Below are 26503 nucleotides of genomic sequence, written 5' to 3'. Positions count from 1 at the left end.
ATGGACATGATCCACTGTAGCGGATCATGTCCGCCCAACATCAATAAATGCTGACAGCGTATGCATTTATCATTGCACAAGCATTTCTGGTGAAATACTTGTGCAATGCCGCCCCCTGCACATTCGCGGCCAATGGGTGTCAATCATCTTGATCATATCCAATCATGATGATTGCAGTCCGTCACCTCAGAGGTGGGGGATGAGTTAAGAAGCAGCAGTCTTACGACCTCTGCTTCTTTATTTATGTTTCTGGTGAGCTGAAAAGCTTGCGTGGAAACAGCAGCATACGCTGCATGATAAATCTACCCCCTTGTCTATAATAGACTTGGGTGAAATGAGTTAACAATTATATACTGTATGCAACATGTATTAAATAGTTATATTACTTGCTTAAACTATTCACACAACAATTTTTTTTGTTTTTCTTATTCTCAAACATCTACACCCCTTTGAGAAATGATCTATGTTCTCTCAGGTGTAAATAAATCCATTCTAGGGGGCCAGGTAACCCAACTGGGCTTATGTGTACTCATGCCATACCTTTGTCTGTGTATTATTATCAAAAATCAACTTTAAGCAAATGTGTTTCTGTAACCATGTGAGTTAAACAATAATAAAGGAGATTTTTTTTTGTTTACACATCAGTGGAGTTGTGTGGCTACTTATTGTAGAATGTAACCTCTTTGTAGTAAATTACTCCTTGTATTATGTCAACAAAGCCAGTTGTAGTGGGAACTAAATGAATGGCATTTTTTAGTATTGCCTACATTTTGTCCATTTAAGTAATTACACCTGTTATTATTATTAATTCTAGCACTAATTTGCTACTAAATGTTAAAACTAGTTGCAAATATGGTAATAAACATGCAGGTGAGTAAACATTGTTGCTCTTAATTTTACAATGCACAAATAGAAAAATCACCCTATGGAATTCCGAACTTGTGTATAAAGGAAAAAAACATAATAATGTCTTTCTGGGGAAATAATTCTTATGCAATATATGTATATATGAAAAAAAATCATTCATTTTAATAGGCCTTTATTATGTATGCTTAGTGCGTATACTGCATTGATACTATCAATGAATACATAAACCAAGCTACAAATAGACGCTGGGGAGGTATTTTGTTTATTCATACCTTTGTAACAATGTCAACATGTACAACACAAAGATTAATAAAATCTAAAGATTTATATACAGATTGTATTCCTGTCAAAATTTATTCACACAACACATTTTATTTCCTTTTTTATTGTAGCTGTAATGCACAGTGGTTAGTAATTATATGAGCAAGTTAATAGTTAAATAATATACTAGGATAGTAGGATTTTATTCTATGGCACATTTGGTGTTAAACATTAATTATAGTTTACTTAGTAGATAGAATTGAAAGAATATAGATCTCTTGTGGTCTATGATAGACTTGATATTTGGTATCACGGGTAAGAAAAAAAAAATCCTTCCTATTAATAAATATCAGAATCTGTTTCACATCTTAAGGAACCTGAAGAGGATTTCAGACTTTAAAATCTTAGTGAAATTTAAAGGACTCTAAACAGGAATTGGGAAGAACTGTGAGCAGATTTTTTTTTTTCACAAAGTCATTTCTCACTTTAGTAAATGACCCGGTTCCTACAACAGTATTATTCAAGTCAATCCCAACACAACAACGGCAGGATTTTTTTAAATTTAATTGACTTCAATTTTAAAAACCTTTTTTAATATTTAAAAGTTTTGACACTTTTTACAAGTTAACAAACACAATTATATTTTTGTTGTGAATGAAACTATTGAACAGATCACAATTTTAAAATGTATACTTGTATTTAAAATGTTCTTCAGGATGTCCAATTATGAATGTAATTAAGTGTTAATTATAACATTAATTAGAATTATATAAAATTATTCATTCATGCTTCAAACTCACCTGGATCATGCAGGATAGGATTGTCACAGGTTTGGAAAAGGTCTCTCAAATGCAGCTCTCCCAGAGCTGATGATGGTTATTCAGAATTGGATGTGTATTAAGCTGGGGCTCTTCTGAATCCACTACTGCTGGAAACCCACTCACCTAATCTTGATAGGAACTTTTTTAGCATTAATTATAGAATCTCCAAGACTTTTTTCACTAGCTAAATTCAGAAGATTTGTTTTCTCATAGCACCCCCACAAATATATTATCTGTATCTGTGTATGCAGATTTGTTACATTTGTATAACAATCACAATAACAGTACGGTTGAGCTTCAAAAACTGCCCTTTCAATTTTGACTGTAAGTTATAAAGTGTCGCTAATTAAGAGCAGCTTATGGCTAATTGTAATGACGATACAGACTCTGCCAAAATAAGCGCTAGCAACTATAATATAAAGCTACCTGTGTTATTCTTATATATTAGGGTTTCCTCTCATTCCTCATACAACATGGTTCCTCAGTAACTATATCCGCAACTTCTCTACTGGAGTAATCCTTACCTATCAGAACACTATACAACTAGATTCCCTTATTGCAGTTAAACCCTAACTATTTCTGATGCCATCACCATTGGCACTGATCAAGCTGGACCACAATGATATTAACCCTAATGGATAAATAATCACTACTAGCCCAAACTAACATGAATGCTGTTATGTCAAATTGACCATGATCTTTCGATTGCATTAACCCTCCACTGATTATTAAGCCTATAGTGTGATCTCCATCACATAAAATATATACCGCCCAGAAACCCTGGCACATAAACCTGATCTAATGGTCCCAAGTTATCAAGGTCTGTCGCACCTGATCCGACAGTGCGGATCAGGTCTGACAGACCTCTCTGAATACGGCGAGCAATATGCTCGCCGTATTCAGCATTGCACCAGCAGCTCACAAGAGCTGCTGGTGCAACGCCGCCCCCTGCAGACTCATGGCCAATGGGCTGCCAGCAGGGGGGTGTCAATCAACCCAATCGTACTCTATCGGGTTGATTTCCGGCGATGTCTGTCCGCCTGCTCAGAGCAGGCGGACAGGTTATGGAGCAATGGTCTTTGTGACCGCTGCTTCATAACTGCTATTTCTGGCGAGCATGCTGGCTCGCCAGAAACACGGGGCATCAAGCTCCATACGTAGCTTGATAAATATGCCCCAATAACTTCTCTCTACTTCAATCCTATACCATGACATTAAATAACATTTACTCTATACAGCAGAGTGTGCTCATTTTTAAACTCTATACTATCTTAACTCCCACATTAATCCTATAAAATCTAGAGCCCTACTGTAATAAACCTAAACCCCTACACAACTTGCACCCATGCAATTCCATAAACATATAAATATACACAGTTGCCAGCACACACCATAATCTGTTTAGCTGATGAGGAATTTTATACCCCTGTGCCAAAGCTATTTTATTATTATATAGATAGGGGGTAGGGAGATAGCCTTAACAGTAGATTATCCTGAGTGTAAAATTTAACTTCAGGAGTATATATGTTACCTTATATGAAGGAACATTGTGCAGACCCTTAAAAATACTATACAAATTTTTTTGGAAAAGGTAGATAGTGTAGAAACCTTAAATTATTGAACTACACACAAGATAGGGATGTCAGCACAAATATTTTATTTTGAATTAAATATTCAAGAAAAATTGTTGTTGAAATAAAACACAGAGTGTCCTCAAAGATTGCAAATCCACATGTTGGATAGGATGTCATTTATTTCACAAACAGACAAGTGAACCATTTTTAAGTACTCTAGAGCAAGGACAAACAAGTTGTTTCATGACACCGGATTTCACTTAATGAGGTGCCCTCTGAAATTGGTGTTGCATATAACTCGGTAGTCTTTGGTATGTAAACCGGAACATTTATAATTACATAAGTGCTTAAAATTGAAAGGTACTTGTTTGTATTTGACAAAACGTCTTCTTATAGGATGTTAGATGTATCCAGCAGGCATAGATCCTCTAGGATCACTATGATAGCCAAATATTATGCCTAGGGCAGTGCTATCCTCTAGTGGAGGTGTTGTCCTGTGGATACCTGGTCATTGTATTCGAAGTATCTTGGTTAATCATTTATATCCACAACTTGTTTGTCCTTGCTCTAGAGTACTTAAAAATGGTTTACTTGTCTTTTTGTGAAATAAATGACATCCTATCCAACATGTGGATTTGCAATCTTTGAGGACACTCTCGGCTAGATTTAGAGTTTTGTCGGTAACGACCCGCATAGCTAACGCTGGCTTTTTTCTGGCCGCACCTTTAAAATAACTCTGGTATTGAGAGTCCACAGAATGGCTGCGTTAGGCTCCAAAAAAGAAGCGTAGAGCATATTTAACGCAACTGCAACTCTCGATACCAGAGTTGCTTACGGACGCGGCCAGCCTCAAAAACGTGCTCGTGCACGATTCCCCCATAGGAAACAATGGGGCTGTTTGAGCTGAAAAAAAACCTAACACCTGTAAAAAAGCCGCGTTCAGCTCCTAACGCACCCCCATTGTTTCCTATGGGGAAATACTCTCTAAGTCTACACCTAACACCCTAACATGAACCCCGAGTCTAAACACCCCTAACCATACACTTATTAACCCCTAATCTGCCGCCCCTGCTATCAATGACCCCTGTATATTATTTTTAACCCCTAATCTGCCGCTCCGTAAACCGCTGCTACTTACATTATCCCTATGTACCCCTAATCTGCTGCCCCTAACACCGCCGACCCCTATATTATATTTATTAACCCCTAATCTGCCCCCCACAACGTCGCCTCCACCTGCCTACACTTATTAACCCCTAATTTGCCGACCGGACCTGAGCGCTACTATAATAAAGTTATTAACCCCTAATCCGCCTCACTAACCCTATAATAAATAGTATTAAGCCCTAATCTGCCCTCCCTAACATCGCAGACACCTAACTTCAATTATTAACCCCTAATCTGCCGACTGGAACTCACCGCTATTCTAATAAATGTATTAACCCCTAAAGCTAAGTCTAACCCTAACACTAACACCCCACTAAGTTAAATATAATTTTAATCTAACGAAATTAATTAACTCTTATTAAATAAATTATTCCTATTTAAAGATAAATACTTACCTGTAAAATAAATCCTAATATAGCTACAATATAAATTATAATTATATTGTAGCTATTTTAGGATTAATATTTATTTACAGGTAACTTTGTAATTATTTTAACCAGGTACAATAGCTATTAAATAGTTAAGAACTATTTAATAGCTAAAATAGTTAAAATAATTACAAATATACCTGTAAAATAAATCCTAACCTAAGTTACAATTAAACCTAACACTACACTATCAATAAATTAATTAAATAAAATACCTATAATTATCTACAATTAAACCTAACACTACACTATCAATAAATAAATTAAATACAATTCCTACAAATAAATACAATGAAATAAACTAACTAAAGTACAAAATATAAAAAAGAACTAAGTTACAAAAAATAAAAAAATATTTACAAACATTAGAAATATATTACAACAATTTTAAACTAATTACACCTACTCTAAGCCCCCTAATAAAATAACAAAGCCCCCCAAAATAAAAAAAATGCCCTACCCTATTTTAAATTACTAAAGTTCAAAGCTCTTTTACCTTACCAGCCCTGAACAGGGCCCTTTGCGGGGCATGCCCCAAGAAGTTCAGCTCTTTTGCCTGTAAAAAAAAACATATAATACCCCCCCCAACATTACAACCCACCACCCACATACCCCTAATCTAACCCAAACCCCCCTTAAATAAACCTAACACTAAGCCCCTGAAGATCTCCCTACCTTGAGTCGTCTTCACCCAGCCGAGCCAAATTATTCATCCAAGCGGAGCAAGAAGAGGTCCTCCATCCGGTAGAAGTCTTCATCCAAGCGGGGCAGAAGAGGTCTTCGATCCGATTGAAGTCTTCATCCAAGAGGCATCTTCTATCGTCATCCATCCGGAGTGGAGCGGCAGCATCCTGAAGACCTCCGACGCGGAACATCCATCCTGGCCGACGAATGAACGACGAATGAAGGTTCCTTTAAATGACATCATCCAAGATGGCATCCCTCGAATTCTGATTGGCTGATAGGATTCTATCAGCCAATCGGAATTAAGGTAGGAAAAATCTGGATGATCAGAACAGCCAATAGAATGCAAGCTCAATCTGATTGGCTGATTGGATCAGCCAATCGGCTTGAACTTGATTTTGATTGGCTGATTCCATCAGCCAATCAGAATATTCCTACCTTAATTCCGATTGGCTGATAGAATCCTATCAGCCAATCAGAATTCGAGGGACGCCATCTTGGATGACGTCATTTAAAGGAACCGTCATTCGTTGTTCAGTCGTCGGCCAGAATGAATGTTCCGCGTCAGAGGTCTGCAGGATGCTGCCGCTCCGCTCCGGATGTATGACGATAGAAGATGCCTCTTGGATGAAGACTTCAATCGGATGGAAGACCTCTTCTGCCCCGCTTGGATGAAGACTTCTACCGGATGGAGGACCTCTTCTTGCTCGGCTTGGATGAAGAATTTGGCTCAGCTGGGTGAAGACGACTCAAGGTAGGGAGATCTTCAGGGGCTTAGTGTTAGGTTTATTTAAGGGGGGTTTGGGTTAGATTAGGGGTATGTGGGTGGTGGGTTGTAATGTTGGGGGGGGTATTGTATGTTTTTTTTTACAGGCAAAAGAGCTGAACTTCTTGGGGCATGCCCCGCAAAGGGCCCTGTTCAGGGCTGGTAAGGTAAAAGAGCTTTGAACTTTAGTAATTTAGAATAGGGTAGGGCATTTTTTTATTTTGGGGGGCTTTGTTATTTTATTAGGGGGCTTAGAGTAGGTGTAATTAGTTTAAAATTGTTGTAATATATTTCTAATGTTTGTAAATATTTTTTTATTTTTTGTAACTTAGTTCTTCTTTATTTTTTATACTTTAGTTAGTTTATTTCATTGTATTTATTTGTAGGAATTGTATTTAATTTATTTATTGATAGTGTAGTGTTAGGTTTAATTGTAGATAATTATAGGTATTTTATTTAATTAATTTATTGATAGTGTAGTGTTAGGTTTAATTGTAGATAATTATAGGTATTTTATTTATTTAATTAATTTATTGATAGTGTAGTGTTAGGTTTAATTGTAACTTAGGTTAGGATTTATTTTACAGGTAAATTTTTAATTATTTTAACTATTTTAGCTATTAAATAGTTCTTAACTATTTAATAGCTATTGTACCTGGTTAAAATAATTACAAAGTTACCTGTAAAATAAATATTAATCCTAAAATAGCTATAATAAAATTATAATTTATATTGTAGCTATATTAGGGTTTATTTTACAGGTAAGTATTTAGCTTTAAATAGGAATAATTTATTTAATAAGAGTTAATTAATTTCATTAGATTAAAATTATATTTAATTTAGGGGGGTGTTAGTGTTAGGGTTAGACTTAGCTTTAGGGGTTAATACATTTATTAGAATAGCGGTGAGCTCCAGTCGGCAGATTAGGGGTTAATAATTGAAGTTAGGTGTCGGCGATGTTAGGGAGGGCAGATTAGGGGTTAATACTATTTATTATAGGGTTAGTGAAGCGGATTAGGGGTTAATAACTTTATTATAGTAGCGCTCAGGGCCGCTCGGCAGATTAGGGGTTAATAAGTGTAAGCAGGTGGAGGCGACGTTGAGGGGGGCAGATTAGGGGTTAATAAATATAATATAGGGGTCGGCGGTAGGGGCAGCAGATTAGGGGTACATAGCTATAATGTAGGTGGCGGCTCTTTGCGGTCGGCAGATTAGGGGTTAATTATTGTAGGTAGCTGGCTGCGACGTTGTGGGGGGCAGGTTAGCGGTTAATAAATATAATATAGGGGTCAGCGGTGTTAGGGGCAGCAGATTAGGGGTACATAAGGATAACGTAGGTGGCGGTCGGCAGATTAGGGGTTAAAATGTTTTTATCGAGTGGCGGCGATGTGGGGGGGGCCTCGGTTTAGGGGTACATAGGTAGTTTATGGGTGTTAGTGTACTTTAGAGCACAGTAGTTAAGAGCTTTATAAACCGGCGTTAGCCCAGAAAGCTCTTAACTACTGACTTTTTTTCTGCGGCTGGAGTTTTGTCGTTACATTTCTAATGCTCACTTCAGACACGACTCTAAATACCGGATTTAGAAAGATCCCATTGAAAAGATAGGATACGCAAATGACGTAAGGGGATCTGCGGTATGGAAAAAGTCGCGGCTGAAAAGTGAGCGTTAGACCCTTTTTTTAATGACTACAAAAATCGGCGGTAGCCTAAAACCAGCGTTAGGAGCCTCTAACGCTGGTTTTCACGGCTACCGCCAAACTCAACATCTAGGCCTCTGTGTTTTATTTCAACGACAATTTTTCTTGAATATTTAATTCAAAATAAAATATTTGTGCTGAAATCCCTGTCTTGTGTGTAGTTAAATAATTTAAGGTTTCTACACTTTCTACCTTTTCCAAAAAATTTTGTATTTTATTATTATGCTCTAATTGGGTTCAAATACCCATTTCAGTGGTTTTGAGCACTACTACCACAGATTATATGTTGGTTTTTTTTATTTAGCAGAACAAAAACTTTTAGAAATAACTTTAGTGTGTAGAAATGCAAAAAATGTCAAAGGTTATAATATGGAAGTGATTATGTTGCAGTGTTTTATATGATGTCCGCGGTAAACACCAGCATGAAAGTCATTGTTTACTAAGTACTACTGTGGATATTTTGGTACTGGTTGGACTAATCAGATCAAGGGAAGTAAGGGGGTAGTTATGGAGGTGTTGGATTTCTTAGGTGAGTGGCACAGGTGGTGTGTTGGGGTCTGGGAGAGGGGGCTTAGGTTGTTAAGTGTCTACATCAGATGCAGCTGCAAATATGTACTAACTGCCTTTAATGAACAATAGGATTGGACTGTTTTTTAAGCATTCTCATATAATTCTTAGTTCAATTATTGATGTATGCTTCCCTTTTTTGCATCTGTATTTAGGTATATAGGACTGTTGCTTGCAGGTGCTGTGGTTACTGAGAGAAGGTGGGAGAGGTCACTTCTGATAGGTACAGGTTGACTTTTGTAAACGTTGAGATCTTGGCTTATATTCATCAAATTATGCTGACATGAGATAGAATTATAACTATGTCATATAAGGGTTAAAATGTATTTATTAGTGCTGTCAGGAAAAGCTGTAAGACATAAGATATAATTACTGTAACAAGTGTAGATGAAACCTAGCAAAAAGCAAAACCACAGAATTGTTTTATAGATCTGGGGCAAGATAAAGCTTTGAACTGATATTTATTTTCTTTGTATGAAGTAAGTGCTTTGTTAGCGTAATTATAATATTGTTCACACCCATGTTTATTAAATAATATATGTGGGATGTAAACTGGCTTTGGATTTCACTTGGGAAATTTTACCAGACCAGGAGCAGTTTTCCAAATAAAGAGCAGGTGGAGATTTACCTGTTTTGTCTTCACTGCTGAAAAATCTAAAATCACAGCACATTGGGCAAGATTACAAGTGGTGCGCTATTTATCGCTTTCACTCGCGCACAAACACTGCCATAAGTAAACTTGTAATATATAAACACGTATACACACACACACATATATATATGTGTGTGTGTGTTTATACATGTTTATATATGTGTTTATATGTGTATATACATATATAAATACATAAATACACATATATACACATATATACATGAATATATACACCCATACACATATTTAAACATGAATATACACGTTAGAGTCCTTTCCAGTAAAACACCTTATCATATACCATATACCTTTTATCCCTAAAAAAAAAATTTTTTAATGTTTATATGAATATTTTTTATCAGCTAGTGTAGATATAAGTGTAACACTTTATTTTAATGTATTTATGTTGTGTTTAGTGCAACTTTAATTTTAGCCCTAACCCTTTACGCAAGATCTTCAGTCAAGTTAACTCGACAAGCACAAATTTAGATTGCGCTCGGCGGTGCATGTTTTTATTTTCAACTTGCAATACGTACGCAAGTTAGCGCTAATGTTAGTGCACACCTTGTAATCTAGCCCAGAATGTTTTATTTATTAATTGTTATTTCAAATAAATTATACCTGGCTGTCTAGTTAGGGAACATAACTCCTCCATATGGTCTTACCCTCCTGAGAAATATATGAGGCAAATTTATTCTAAATATGTTAGGGTCGCAGCAGAATTTTAACCACTGATAAATAGTGATTGAAAATCAAAATGTATTTTTTTCTAACTGCAGAAAGAAAAAAAGATTATGCATAACATGCCTAGCAATTTAATTTATATGTACATGTTAACACTAAACAAACTTCTGATTTCACATAGTTGTGACAATGTATGTATGTTTCAACCATTGTTTGATGCTGCTTTTAAAAAAACAGCATAAAATACTTCCTTTTTACGCTAATCAAATTCCCCAATTTATCTGGCTTCATGAAAATCAATTATTTTGTATGAATTAAAGGGATAAGAAATACCTTAAGATTCTGATATAAAAGGGTAAATTTATCAAATGATCCGCTGTAGCATACGCTGTCGGCATTTATCATTGCCTAAGCATTTCTGGTGAAACGCTTGTGCAATGCCGCCCCCTGCACATTTGTGGCCAATCGATCGCTAGCAGGGGGTGTCAATCATCCCAATCGTATCAGATTGGGATGATTGCAGTCCTCCACCTCAGAAGTGGCAGATGAGTTAAGGAGTTAAGGAGTCTTACGACTGCTGCTTCTTCACTTAAGTTTCAGGCAGACTGAAACTTTGGGGGTAGATTGCAGCATTCACTGCTTGATAAATCGACCTCAATGTTTAGTTCTGCATAGTAAAACCGATTTAGCAATTTCTGTCATTAAATATTTTTCCCTTTTCATGTAATTTAGATTTGAAAATTGTGGATTTTGAAATTCTAAAAATTGGTGATGCACACTGCAGATTTCTCAAAGCTAACCCTGCTACATATATTTCTATAAATGGCTTTTTACACAATCACCGGTACTAGCTTCTCAAGAAGCAAGCCTGTATTGTCTCCTCCTACTAAGGTAAGTGGTGAATTGAGACTTGGCTGATATTTTATTCTACAGCAAGACAACTTGTTTTTAATTTCAAAGTGTTAAAAATACCAGGCATCCACATGTGTCAAAAAAACGTGGCCCTCACTTGTCAGCAATAAGGTCATGAAATCCCATTTATGAATAAAGTAACCCTCCAATTTCAAATTATGGGTCTTCTATGTTGAAGGAGTATTTAGTGCTTCTTTAGAATCCCTATAGCACTGGAATAGGACTAGTGCTATGTGTATTACCTCTTTTGAAATGGGGTATTGTAGTAGGCAATATGCATTTGGTTCTATCAGGTAATTACTGTTGCCATAGTGATCACCTTAGACATATCTGGGTATAGAAATTCCTCATTCAAGAGAGGGCCTTTTCTTATTTCAAAAGAAATGTATTATGTGTGTATGCTTTATGCTGTCTTTAGACAATGGAGGCATTTTGGTGTTCTCTTCATATAGTATATGCATTAGGCATTTAAATTTCCAGGACAAAGTACATCCCATAACTGGGAGGTGGGGATCAAATGGTAAAATATTCCACTCCATTAGAAAACCACAAGGTTATCAAATGCAATAATGGCATTAAAACACATTCTAAACATTGAATAGAGTAAATCTATTAACAGTATAGCAATACAATATAAAAAAAAAACCATGGTGGTATTTTTGTTTCTTCACATTTTAACTTGTCCTGTTCAAGTGACATTTTAGATATCTTTATACAAACAACGATACCCCTAATAAAATAAACAAAGCAACTCTTAATAAAGGTTGTCTACCAATAACCTTAAAAAACTAAATAACACCAAAAAGAGTGAGCTAAAAACAGCTGCTGCAAATGAATAATTATTTAATCACACATTAAAAATCCAATTCTTAAAACTCTAACGGCTAGATTTAGAGTTGGGCGGTAGCCGTCAAAACCAGCGTTAGAGGCTCCTAACGCTGGTTTTTACCGCCCTCTGGTATTTGGAGTCAGGAAAGGGTCTAACGCTCACTTTTCAGCCGCGACTTTTCCATACCGCAGATCCCCCTACGCTATTTGCGTATCCTATCTTTTCAATGGGATCTTTCTAACGCCGGTATTTAGAGTCGTGGCTGAAGTGAGCGTTAGAAATCTAACGACAAAACTCCAGCAGCAGAAAAAAAACAGGAGTTCAGAGCTTTCTGGGCTAACGGCGGTTTATAAAGCTCTTAACTACTGTGCTCTAAAGTACACTAGCACCCATAAACTACCTATGTACCCCTAAACCGAAGTCCCCCCACATCGCCGCCACTCTATTAAATTTTTTAACCCCTAATCTGCTGCTCCGTACACCGCCACCAGCTACGTTATCCCTATGTACCCCTAATCTGCTGCCCCTAATACCGCCGACACCTATATTATATTTATTAACCCCTAATCTGCCCCCCCCAACGTCGCCGCCACCTACCTACACTTATTAACCCTAATCTGCCGAGCGGACCGCACCGCTACTATAACAAAGTTATTAACCCCTAATCCGCCTCACTCCCGCCTCAATAACCCTATAATAAATAGTATAAACCCCTAATCTGCCCTCCCTAACATCGCCGACACCTAACTTCAAGCATTAACCCCTAATCTGCGGACCGGAGCTCACCGCTACTCTAATAAATTTTTTAACCACTAAAGCTAATTCTAACCCTAACCCTAACAACCCCCTAAGTTAAATATAATTTTTATCTAACAAAATAAATTAACTCTTATTAAATAAATTATTCCTATTTAAAGCTAAACACTTACCTGTAAAATAAATCCTAATATAGCTACAATATAAATTAAAATTATATTGTAGCTATTTTAGGATTAATATTTATTTTACAGGCAACTTTGTAATTATTTTAACCAGGTACAATAGCTATTAAATAGTTAATAACTATTTATTGTTACCTAGCTAAAATAATTACAAAATTACCTGTAAAATAAATCCTAACCTAAGTTACAATTAAACCTAACACTACACTATCAATAAATAAATTAAATAAAATACCTACAATTACCTACAATTAAACCTAACACTACACTATCAACAAATTAATTAAATACAATACCTACAAATAAATACATTTAAATAAACTAACTAAAGTTCAAACAATAAAAAAGAACTAAGTTACAAAAAATAAAAAAATATTTACAAACATTAGAAAAATATTACAACAATTTTAAACTAAACTCTAAGCCCCCTAATAAAATAACAAAGCCCCCCCAAAATAAAAAAATGCCCTACCCTATTCTAAATTAAAAAAGTTCCAAGCTCTTTTACCTTACCAGCCCTTAAAAGGACCTTTTGTGGGGCATGCCCCAAAGAATTCAGCTCTTTTGCCTGTAAAAAAACACATACAATACCCCCCCCAACATTAAAACCCACCACCCACATACCCCTAATCTAACCCCAACCCCCCTTAAATAAACCTAACACTACCCCCCTGAAGATCTTCCTACCTTGTCTTCACCATGCCAGGTATCACCGATCGATCCAGAAGAGCCTCCGATGTCTTCATCCAAGCCCAGGCGGGGGCTAAAGAGTGACGTCCATCCTCCGGCTGAAGTCTTGATCTAAGCGGGCAAAAGAGGACATCCGGACCGGCAAACATCTTCATCCAAGCCGCATCTTCTATGTTCTTCAATCCGATGACGACCGGCTGATCTTCAAGACCTCCAGCGCGGATCCATCCATCTTCACCGACGACTTCCCGATGAATGACGGTTCCTTTAAGGGACGTCATCCAAGATGGCGTCCCTCGAATTCCGATTGGCTGATAGGATTCTATCAGCCAATCGGAATTAAGGTAGGAAAATTCTGATTGGCTGATGGAATCAGCCAATCAGAATCAAGTTCAATCCGATTGGCTGATCCGATCAGCCAATCAGATTGAGCTCACATTCTATTGGCTGTTCCGATCAGCCGGTCGTCATCGGATTGAAGAACATAGAAGATGCGGCTTGGATGAAGATGTTTGCCGGTCTGGATGTCCTCTTCTGCCCGCTTGGATCAAGACTTCAGCCGGAGGATGGACGTCACTCTTTAGCCCCCGCCTGGGCTTGGATGAAGACATCGGAGGCTCTTCTGGATCGATCGGTGATACCTGGCATGGTGAAGGCAAGGTAGGAAGATCTTCAGGGGGGTAGTGTTAGGTTTATTTAAGGGGGGGTTGGGTTAGATTAGAGGTATGTGGGTGGTGGGTTTTAATGTTGTGGGGTATTGTATGTGTTTTTTTTACAGGCAAAAGAGCTGAATTCTTTGGGGCATGCCCCACAAAAGGTCCTTTTAAGGGCTGGTAAGGTAAAAGAGCTTTGAACTTTTTTAATTTAGAATAGGGTAGGGCAATTTTTTATTTTGGGGGGCTTTGTTATTTTATTAGGGAGCTTAGAGTAGGTGTAATTAGTTTAAAATTGTTGTAATATTTTTCTAATGTTTGTAAATATTTTTTTATTTTTTGTAACTTAGTTCTTTTTTATTTTTTGTACTTTAGTTAGTTTATTTAAATGTATTTATTTGTAGGTATTGTATTTAATTAATTTATTGATAGTGTAGTGTTAGGTTTAATTGTAGGTAATTGTAGGTATTTTATTTAATTTATTTATTGATAGTGTAGTGTTAGGTTTAATTGTAATTTAGGTTAGGATTTATTTTACAGGTAATAATGTAATTATTTTAACTAGGTAACTATTAAATAGTTATTAACTATTTAGTAGCTATTGTACCTGGTTAAAATAATTACAAAGTTGCCTGTAAAATAAATATTAATCCTAAAATAGCTACAATATAATTTATATATGGTGAGAAATTATATATGGTTAAAAATTTCCATTTTCAATGAAATGATAAAAACTAACACTTTCTGTTCAATTTGGAGATGATGGTAACAGTACTGTTCTGTTTAATCAGCAATATTTATGAAATCCCAGCTTTTAAAGCTTAATTTTCAGAATGTATTGTCTGTAAAATGTCTGCGTTGTAATCCATTCAGTATGGTAATACAGAGTCCCCAACTATTCATAGTCTTACTTACTGGTCTTATTGTGGTTCGTGGCAGTCTTTTCCTTACCCCATTCTCTCCCCTACTAGATTTCTTTAGCTAATTGCATATATTGCATCTTTCCTAAAAGCTCCCACAGCTCAGTCTCAGCCTTTCCATTTTTCACAGTCACGTGCAGCTCTTCCACCAATCAGAGTAGTGGATAACCAGTATTACACACATGGACTCTATATGTGCCTAAATATGTCTTGATTCCAATTTTCAATGAGTGCTCATCATATACAACAGTGAACAGATGACATATGACTTAGATACATAACCTCCTTTCCATAGAAGGGCACAAAAGAGTAAGATCCTCAACTTTCAAAGTACATATCAACGCATTTCAGTTTAGAAGCTTTTTTCAAGATGTGCATACAACCAGTTTTGGGAGGTTTAAATAGCAGACATTTTCTCCACCTCCTTTTTTCCTCTTAAAGTGAAATTGTTACATTAAATCCATTAGTAGTCTGTCAACCATATCTAACCTGAGTGCTGGGAGGAGTCACTGTTAAATGAGGAGTCAAATTAGATGGGCAGTGACCAACAGTAGAGGTTTGATGTGCATCAGTCATTGGTGGGCAGTGTTTGAGTTAATTTAAGTGAGCGAAATGTAGTTAGTGGCAGTTAAGTTTAAACTCAATGGCGTAGCTGGCAATAATTAATAATTGTCAGTCACTCATTTTTTCCTTTTTTCATTTTTACTGGTTAGCATACATTTTTTTTGCTTAGCACATACTAAATAGTGGTCTATTATCAGCTCCCAATGAAATTAATGGGATATTCTAGACAATAAGTTGTACCAAGTTTTCAAAGATGATCATTTTGCCATTGCGTAACTTTCCTAAAACGTACATCTCACAAAAGGAGATAGTAAAAATGTTAGAATTTTTTTTTTTTTTAAACATTGTGGTGTTTAGATTCATTAATTTGTACATTAGGAAAATAATCATTTACACTCTGTTGTACCCAAATAACCATTTGGGTATAATGTTGCTTTAAGAATGCCATTTCCATAGGTTGTAGTTGTGTTTCCTACAGATCTTGTTAGTTCTATGAGATAACACGGGCAAGATTACATATGCGGCATAAGTTTCAGCGCAACTGCTGAAACCCACGTCGCCCATAAGTTCACCTCGCACATCGGGTGAATCACATAAACAGTGCCAGCAGATACTATACTGCTGTAAGTCGAACAAACTAGTGAGGTTCACAAATGTGTGCAACTACACATTTCTGGTGTCGCCAATGACTTGCACCAGTGTATCATCTTGCAGCGTGTAAGTTAAAAAATAAAAAGTTGAAATACCCCGTAAAAATCTAATATTGCTATAAAAAATTAAACTGACATGTCAAAACCCCTAATCCGCCATTCCCCCACATCGCAACAACTAATAAAAGTTATAACCCCTAATCCACCACCCCCCCAAAACGCAAACCACTATAAAAACCTATTAACCCCTAAATCGCCATCCCCGACATCACAACTGCTAATAAAAGTTTTTAAACCTTAATCCACCATCCCCCCACAACACAAACCACTATATAAACCTATTTACCCCTAAATCGCCAACCCCAACTACGCAAACTACTATATATACACTATTAACCTCTAAACCGCCATCCCCCCACAATGCAAACTATCTAATTAACCTATTAACACCTAAACTGCCAACCCTCCACAACGCAATCTATCTAATTAACCTATTAACACCTAAACCGCCAACCCCCATAACGCAAAGTATTAACCTAATAACTAAGCCCCCTAACATTACAAAAAAAAGCTAAAATTACAAGAACAAAAAAACCTAACATTACAGAAAATAACAAACAAAATTATCCGAAACAAATAAAAAAAGTTATTACTAATCTAATACCCCCATAAAAAACACACACACACACACAAAAAAACACTCTAATCTGCCAATTATGTGCTTTGGATATGTTTTGTTCAACTTTTTTTTTACACTTACATTTCAAGTCTCAAGTTGTGCTAAATATTCTAGCGCAGATTTCACTTTCGCTAGAGTGAAAACAATAACTTTCAACTTGTAATATGAGCACAAGTTAGCACATTCGCAATATTTATTGAAAGTACAGGGTGCTCTAGAGCTTTGTCAGTCATGCTAAACCTTCTCATGTAAACACGCTTTACCATGGACTTGCAATATTAATTACTGTGCTAATGTTAGTGTGGCCTGTGACCAGCACCAGTAGAAATTTGGCCCGAAATAGGAATTCTACCTATAAATGGCGCATCAGTGTGAAAGGTAATAAGTATAAATAACTTTTTAAAAAGCCATTTACTTGAACTAGTTTTTTATTTGCTTTTTTGGGTAAACACTTATTTGTTTATTCTAATTCTTGCATTAACAAAAAAATATATAATTTTTCTAATATTCTGGTGTGAAACTCAAAAATATGAGAGAAGTTGCACTGTTTAAGAAATGTATAATATATAGCTTTACAATAATTGATGTAATCCTGAAAATATATCATTATGAATTCTTACTGTTGCTTAAAACAATGGGAAGTTACACTATTGTAGTGTACACTTGATTGGAAACTTTCTTGGTTCAACATGGTGTGTAAATGAAGTATACACAATTAGATTGCACATACACACATACACACTCTCAATATGTTTACTTGGGTAAAACAGTTTATTCATTTTTATTGTTATTTTCTAAATTGATGAATATAAAAAGTTACTGCTTCAGTAAATCATTTAAATAGTTAGTGTTTTTACATATTGATATAATTTCCCAGGGACACGATTTATTAAGATACTCCTGGAGAAATTAATTCACATGTAATTCATCAATTACTGATGTTATATTGATAACATATTCAAACAAAGAAAATGAATCCATTTTAATCTATTACTTAAATAATATGTATAGATAGATAGATCACCTATTATATTAAGTATGAAAGGTGTAATTATAATATAACACAGTGTAATACTTCACTGTACTTGACATTAAAAAGAAAATTGTTTATAAGACTTTTTCTCTGCTGAAATGTAACTATATACTAAAAGGAACTATTCAGCGCTGAGTTAGTATCATAAAAGGTTAAAAGCACAAATATACATTCCAATTCATAAGAACAAACTTATACAATGTCTTTATGGAAATACAATTAAAAATCCAAAAACAAACTTTATATAGATATCATATAAATAATATATAGAGTCCAATAAAATCTTGCAATTAATATATGATATATATATGATACCTTAAGTACCCAAATTGAAAGGAGAAAAAAATATATAATTCAGGTCTTTGGAAATCTTTACAATGTTTCCAAATTATGCAGTTAATTGTTGTCTCCGTCTTTGCCGCTCCCTTAAACCAGCCTTATACATAGAGAAAACGAAGCGCAAAGAAAAACGATTCAAGTGTAGTTTTATTAAAACGATATAATGCACTAAATATAAATGATTAAAAACATCTCATAAAGTATGCAATTACAATTATTGATATAATATTCATACACAATAAAATCCTATTAGTTCATAACAAAGATATATATAATGTAATCTAATGGTTTATAAAATACTACATATGCCTGTCTTCCATTGAATTGATATATTGTCACAGATTTATCTAAAGGATGAATAACTCTCTCAATACAAATAAAAACCTGTTTCTCCTAATACATAAAAAAATTAAGAAAAATGCAAACGAAAAGAAGTTGCCATAAATAACCCTAAGTTCACATATATGCTGCTTCATCAATATCAATATTGAGACCTAGGGGATGTAAGCTATTTAATTTATATATCCAATATGTCTCCAATTTTCCTAACTCTAAAAGTCTATTATGTTTGGTTGGAGATATCCATCCAATAACCAGTACTTTTAAAGAAACAGGATCACCATTATGGTGATCTAAAAGATGCTTAGCTACATTATGTTTGAGTGATTTTTCTTTAATGTTATACACGTGTTCATAGACTCTGCATCTGATCTGGCGTTTGGTGCAGCCCACATAGATTAGGCCACACCCACACTCTAAAAGATAAACCACATGTCTGTGTTAGGTGATCTTAATTCTTTTCTTTTGTCGCTATACTTACAAGCTTTGCAGGATATACAGGGGTAGAAACCTTTTAATTTATTTCCATTTATATCTCCATCAACAAATGTTTTTCTTTCTATATATTCACTAGGTGATAATATCATTTTTAAGTTTTTAGCTTTTTTGTAGATAATATCTGGTTGATTTCTTACCCTTTTTCCTAGCATCTGGTCTTGTTTTATTAAATACCAATTTTTCTTTAGAATTTTCTTTATTTCAAAATGTTGAGTGCTATATTCGGTTATGAATGGTATAAAAAATTGTCTTTCTTCTCCCTTTCGTTCTATATTGTCTTTTTCATTAATAGTGTGTCTCTATCTATTTTTGCTACTTCCTGTTTTACCTTCTCTACAGTGTTCCTATCATACCCTTTTTCTATGAATCTTGAGGTTAATACATCAGATTGAGATTGATAGCTGTCATTTGTGGAGCAATTTTTTCTTATTCTCATATATTGTCCTTTAGGGATGTTTGACTTCCACTGTTTCAGATGACAGCTTTCAAAATGTATATAGTTATTTGCGTCTATTGTTTTTAAATAATTATTTGTGTTTATTTGTTGATTATTGATTTCAATTTCAATATCTAGAAAATGTATTTTCTGACAGCTATATTCATGTGTAAATGTGATCCCTAATCCATTGGTATTAAGATCTAACATAAAGGTATCCAATAATTCAGTGTCTCCTTGCCAGATGATAAATATATCATCTATATACCTGCAATAGAGCACAAGGTTTGCCCCCCATGGACCATTGTGTATATTTTCTTCCTCAAAATAGCCCATGAATAAATTAGTGTAACTGGGGGCGAACCTTGTGCCCATTGCAGTCCCTTTGACCTGTAGGTACATCTCATTATTAAAGAAGAAACTATTGTTTTGGAGAATAAAGTTTATACATTCCATGATGAATTCATTCTGACTAGTCGGGAGGTTTATATCTCTATCTAAAATTGTCTTAACAGCTTTTTGTCCTAGCTCATGTGATATATTTGTGTACAGTGAATTGACATCACATGTCACTAGCGTATAATTCTCCTTCCATACTATATCTTTTATTTTTTTAATGAAGTGTGTGGAGTCCCTGAGGTAGGCCGGTAGTTCGGTGACATACTTCTGTAGATAAAAATCTACATACTGAGATAGGTTAGATGTTAAGGACCCAATCCCAGAAATAATGGGATGGCCCGGGGTTTTTTTTCAAATTTTTATGAACTTTCGGCAGAAAGTAGAAAGTGTTTTTTTTTTTATATGGTATGGATATGAATTCAGATTCTGAGTCATTAAGAATTCCTTTATCTTTTGCCTTTTGAGTATAATTCCTAGTTTATCCTTTTGTTGTTTAATGGGATTGTGTTTAAGTTTCTCATACGTTGACCTATCTTGTAATATTCTATTTGATTTCCACATAGATTAGGCCACACCCACACTCTAAAAGAAAAACCCCATAGGTGGATTCGCAATTACTTTTGAACTCTATTTCATAGGTATCCGTTCTATTGGAATTTTTAAAGTACTTTGATTTATTGATATGTGGACACATAGTACACCTAGATTTAGAGCATTGTATAGTTCCTTTCCAATTGACAAGCCAATTTCCTTTTTTTTAAGACTCATACCTCTCTTATATGTTATGTTGGCTTTTTCATGTAGATGTGGTCCAAGGAGAGGATCGGCCTTTAATATAGGCCAATGTTTGTTTATGATACCTCTTATTGCCCCCGCCCCTTCATTGTATGTGGTTGTAAATCTTATACAATTATTATTTTCTTTTCTCATTGGATTACTTTTTTTAGGAGATCATTTTCCTTTCACTCAAAGCTGCTTTCTTCCTAGCATCTTTTATTTTATTAACATCATAGCCTTTGGGTATACATTTATTCTCCAAAATATCTGCTTCCTTTTCATAGTTCTGTAGATGTGTACAATTTCTTCTAATTCTTAGAAACTGACTATACGGTACATTATTAATCCAACATTTCTTGTGTGCACTAGAAGCTTCTATATACCCATTTCTTTCTGTAGGCTTCCAATAATTTTTAACTGAGATAATGTTCTCTTCATTAAAAAGTACTAAGTCTAAAAATTCTATTGATACTTGTGAAGTTTGTTTCGTAAAATTTAAATGATATGTATTATTATTCATATATGAGACAAAATCATCCATCTTAGAGTGATCACCCTGCCAGAGGATGATGATGTCATTTGTAAATAATACTTTCCTTCAAATAAAAAATAATTATGCCTGAGGACAAAGTTAATGCTATCCACTAGAAATAGTGCATGAATATTTGGAATATTCCATTTTAGGAGCTCATCCTGTATTGAATGTACGCCTTTCGTATGCGGAATGCATGTCTAAAGAGCAGATACATTGCATGTTATCCAGCTCATATTTTCTTCCCATTCTAGGCCTTCAAACATGCATATAACAGCCTGGGTATCCTTAATATATGCTTTGGTGTTTTTTACCATTGGCTGCAAATAATAAATAGTCTATATATTTAGACAGATTATCACACAAGGACCCGATACCTGACACAATAGGCCTGCCAGGTGGACATATCGGGTCCTTGTGGATTTTAGGTAGATGGTAAAAAACAGCTGTATTAGGTTGTGTTGTAAATAAAAAATTATATTCATCACTATTCAAAACATTATCATTTTTGGCCGTATTTAAAAGTTTTCCTAGATCTTTAATATACTGGTCAGTGGGATCTTTTACTACTGTATATGTATTTTTGTCCTCAAGCAAATGTAATGCTTCCTTTAGATAATCCCTCCTATTTTGGATCACTATCCCTCCGCCCTTATCAGCAGAGCGTATGACTATATTGGCGTCCTTTGACAATTTTTTGAGGGATTTTCTCTCCAAAATAGTTAGATTATTGTTACACTTGGTGATGAATGATTCCTCCTTCTGAAAGGTTTTTTCTATATCTCCTAAAACAAGTTTAGAGAACATGGAAATCTGATCACCCTGGAATCCTATGGGGTTGAAAGTTGATTTTGCTTTAAAATCTGAATGGTTGATATCTAGCCTAGTCTCGTGTAGGGACATATTTAAAATATTCTCATCTTCCATTACCCTATTTCTAGTCTCTACATTTAAACATTCCCTTTCCAAATTCTTTAAGGTCTGGAGGGTATCCAAATCTGTATATTCCAAATGACTAGATGCTTTTTTAGATCTATTAATTGGGTTTTTAAGGAAATATCGTTTTAGTGTTAATTTTCGTACAAATTTATGAACATCAATGAACATTTCTAATTTGTTTGGTTTAGTTTTTGGGGCAAATTTTAAACCTTTGTTCAACAGGTGGATATCATTTTCATCAAGTTTAATTTTGGCCAGGTTGAAAATCTCTTTTTCAGCTTGTCCTAATCCCTCCTTCTTCTTCCTACCTGCCTGTATTTGTTTTCTGTTTCCTCGTCTATTTCTAAGGACCTTTTCATAGGCCTTCATTTGTCTAGGTCCTCCGTATATGTTCTCAAATACTCATTTCTGTGAACTCTACATTATCTGCTGAAATGTAATATGTGCTAAGCCAAGTCCTTATTATTTTTTTCTGTATATTAATGTCCCAAATTAGTCTGAATATTTTTTTACACTAGTTTGTACTGTGTTTTGTTTCTGCAGCACTTTAGTTTATTGAAGTACCTTTGCTCAAAATGAACATTGTATTTTGATGCTGTATTTAAGTAATTCCTTACTTGCAATTGTGCATCTTAGTACGTTTGCACATCATGGTTCTGTGGGCTATATTACAAGTGATGCACTCACACTAACTTGCAGGCATATTACAAGTTTAAAGTACATGCGAGCACAAAGAGCTATAATGCATATATACATACCTATACATCTTTAAATATGTGTATGTATATATAGGTATGTATATATATATATATATATATATATATATATATATATATATATATACAAGCTCACTGCATGTGGTGTAACTGTACCAATGGTCAGAATTTAGTATGCCCCGCTAAAGATAAAAGATGTAGAAAGTGTAACCGAATGGGACATTTTGAAGTGGCATGTAAAACTGAATACATTAAGGAGATGCAGGTGGATAGTGACCAGAAGGGTCAAGAAGTATCCTTTGTAGGGTCTGTTGTTGAATGGTCTGGTTCAGATGAAGATTGGCGGTTACCCTTACTGTATGGGGAGCCAAGGTTGCCTTCAAGATTGACACAGGAGCAGACATCACTGTTATGTCCCTTGTAGCATTCATAAAACTGCCTCGACAGCCTCAGCTGGTGAAAGCTACAGCGAAAGTTCATAGTCCTGTTGGTCGCATCGATTGTGCGGGGAAATTTCTTGCCAGCTGTGAGTACAAGCAGAGGAAATTCACCATGTGGGTACATGTAATTAGAGGTCAGTGTGTTAACAACCTATTGAGCAGGAAAGCAGCATGTTGTTTGGGCCTTGTAGCCAGAGTGAATGAGATTTCGGAAGACATGTTTGGTGAGTTGGGCCTACTGAATTGCAACCCAGTCCAAATATCACTTAAAAGTGATGCAGTCCCATACAGCATTACCACTCCTCATAAAATTCCTTTCCCACTCATGCCTCAAGTGGAGAAGGAACTTCTGCGTATGAAGAATATGGGAGTTATTGAAGAGGTTGTTGAAGCAACTGACTAGTGTGCCCCCATTGTGCCTGTTGCGAAGAAAAATGTGAAGGTACGCATCTGCGTAGACTTGAAAAGGCTGAATGAGGCAGTGAAGAGAGATATGTGCTGCAGATGCTTGATGACATAGCTCCGAAACTGGCTGGGCCAAAGCTCTCCTCTACATTGGATGCTTCCAGTAGCTTCTAGCAGATACCTCTAGATCCACAGTGCCGTAAACTTACTACCTTCATTACACCGGTAGGTCAGTTTTGCTTCTGCAGACTTCAGGATATCCTCTGCTCCTGAAATTTTTCAAAGAGAGATGAGTTCCCTCCTAAGGGACCACAAGGGCACGGCAGTCATCATGGACAACAATTTAGTGTATGGGTCTACATTGGAAGAACATGATCAGCGATTGAGCTGTGTGCTGCAGACCATTAGAGAGTCTGGGCTGAAATTAAATAAAGAGAAATGCCATTTCAGAAAATCTGAGTTTACTTTGGGCATATCATCAATGGACATGGCATCAAGCTGGACCCTGATAAAATCCTTGCTATTGAACAGATGAAAAGTCCTTCTGATGTACACGAGCTGAGACAAATATTGGGCCTTGTGAATCATGTGGGCAGGTTCCTTCCAGATTTATCCACAGTACTGCACCCATTTATAGAGTTGTTGAAGAAAGATGTTGCCTGGGTCTTCACAGGAATAAGCTTTTGTACAGGTCAAGTCCTTGCTGGGGTCTGCTCCAGTGTTAGGGTTCTATGGCCCTTCTAAAAAGACTGTATTTAGTGCTGATACGAGCAGTTATGATACTCATTTTCTTCCAGCAGACTCTCAATCACCTTCTGTATCAGAGGACAGTTCATGTAAAATGACATCAAGTGGAAGAGTTGTGAAACTTCCAGCCCGCTATCACGATTAGCACTAGTTAGAGCAGTGACAAGAAGAATGGGCTGAATAATCCCATGATCACTGTGGACTAGGGTAGTCTACCCCAATGTTCAAGACAGGATTGTATTTCTTGTTGTTCATATATATCCTCTTTAACTGTTATTTGTTGTACACTAATCAAAACTATTTTTGTATGCTTCTTGTATACTTTGTAATTTGTTGTACTCTAGAAAAAAAATGTATGCTTTTTCCTTTGAAAAAGGGGAAGATGTGATGAGAGTGAGAGGTAGCCGTTATTAGTCTATGTCGCAGTTACTAAGTTAGATGTCTTGTACAAGCTGTTTACTTTTATGCTCTACAATAAAATAGCATTGTACCTCCTATGCTGTGTCCTGCATCTCATGACATGATGAACATTGGAATGTTAAAAATTTGCTTAACTAATGTCGTAAAAACAGAAAATAAACTCTCAAAATAGTAAAACTAAAAAATGACAATCTCTATTAGATATATATATATATATATATATATATATATATATATATATATATATATATATATATATATATATATATATATATATATATATATATATATATATGTAAATATGAAAAATAAAAAAATATGTAGCATGTAATGCAAAATGATATTCTATTACCACTGTTTACAGTTCCTTTAAGATTCACATTTTGACTATAAGTTTTTCAGTAGCTATAATGTGTCCACGACCACGTACTGTTATATGTTTACCAGAAGAATAAGAGATGACAATATTCTAAACTGATTTACCTAGAAGCTACCTGGCTAGCCAAATTCTAATGGTATTCACCCTCATGATTTTCTAAAGGATAAGAAATAATCTTATTGTGTGCAAGAGATACCAATGAGATACAAATATCTGGCTTGAAGACATATGGCTTTTTCTAAATTTGTAAGCCAACCATACAGATGATTCAACATAATGGGCTAGATTACACTAAATTTGCACTCTTTGGGTTAGAGCAACTGAAGACCTCACATAAAGGTTGGATTAAACACTACATAAATACATTAAAATAAGGTGTTACACTCATATATACACTATCTAATAAAATATATTCTTAAAATATTTAAAAAGTTCTAAGGGTTAAAAGGTATATGGTATATGACAAGGTATTTGAATAGAAAGAGCTATCATTGATAAATACATACATATACATGTGTATCTGTATACATTTGTATTTATGTGTATATTTGCATAAATGTATATACATACATATATACACATGTATATATACACACATCCCTGACGAAGTGCTGTTTAGCAGCAGGAAACGCGTTGGATGTAGCTGTTGTGTGTGGAGTGGTGGAACCTTTGTTTTCTTCGATGTGACAATAAATACACAGTGTTGATTTAGCTCGGTCTATGATTGCTTATTTTTTCGCTATTGTGGTATTACTGGATTCCTTTTTGGTGTGTGAGATACACCGCGGAGATTTTTAAGCTACAAGTTCTGTACTGGATAACGGCTATCTGGTGAGAAGGAGGATTGCCTGAACACTTTCCAATATCCCGCATAGTGGGGCCGGATAACCGTGAGTAACCTGGGTTGATGTTTTTACCATTACACAAAGTTCGTTCGATACCACCAATATATTTTCATGTTATTTACTTGTGATACAATATAATATACTGGAATACTGGAAGTTTTGGAGGTTACCTGAACATATATTTACCTACAAAGGAGAAACATAATACCTAATAATGTATGTGTAAAACTCACCCAGCTGAATATATGTACCC

This window comes from Bombina bombina, chromosome 6 (assembly GCF_027579735.1).
Source record: "Bombina bombina isolate aBomBom1 chromosome 6, aBomBom1.pri, whole genome shotgun sequence".
NCBI classification, from domain to species: Eukaryota; Metazoa; Chordata; class Amphibia; order Anura; family Bombinatoridae; genus Bombina; species Bombina bombina.
This window is presented reverse-complemented; position numbering follows the sequence as displayed.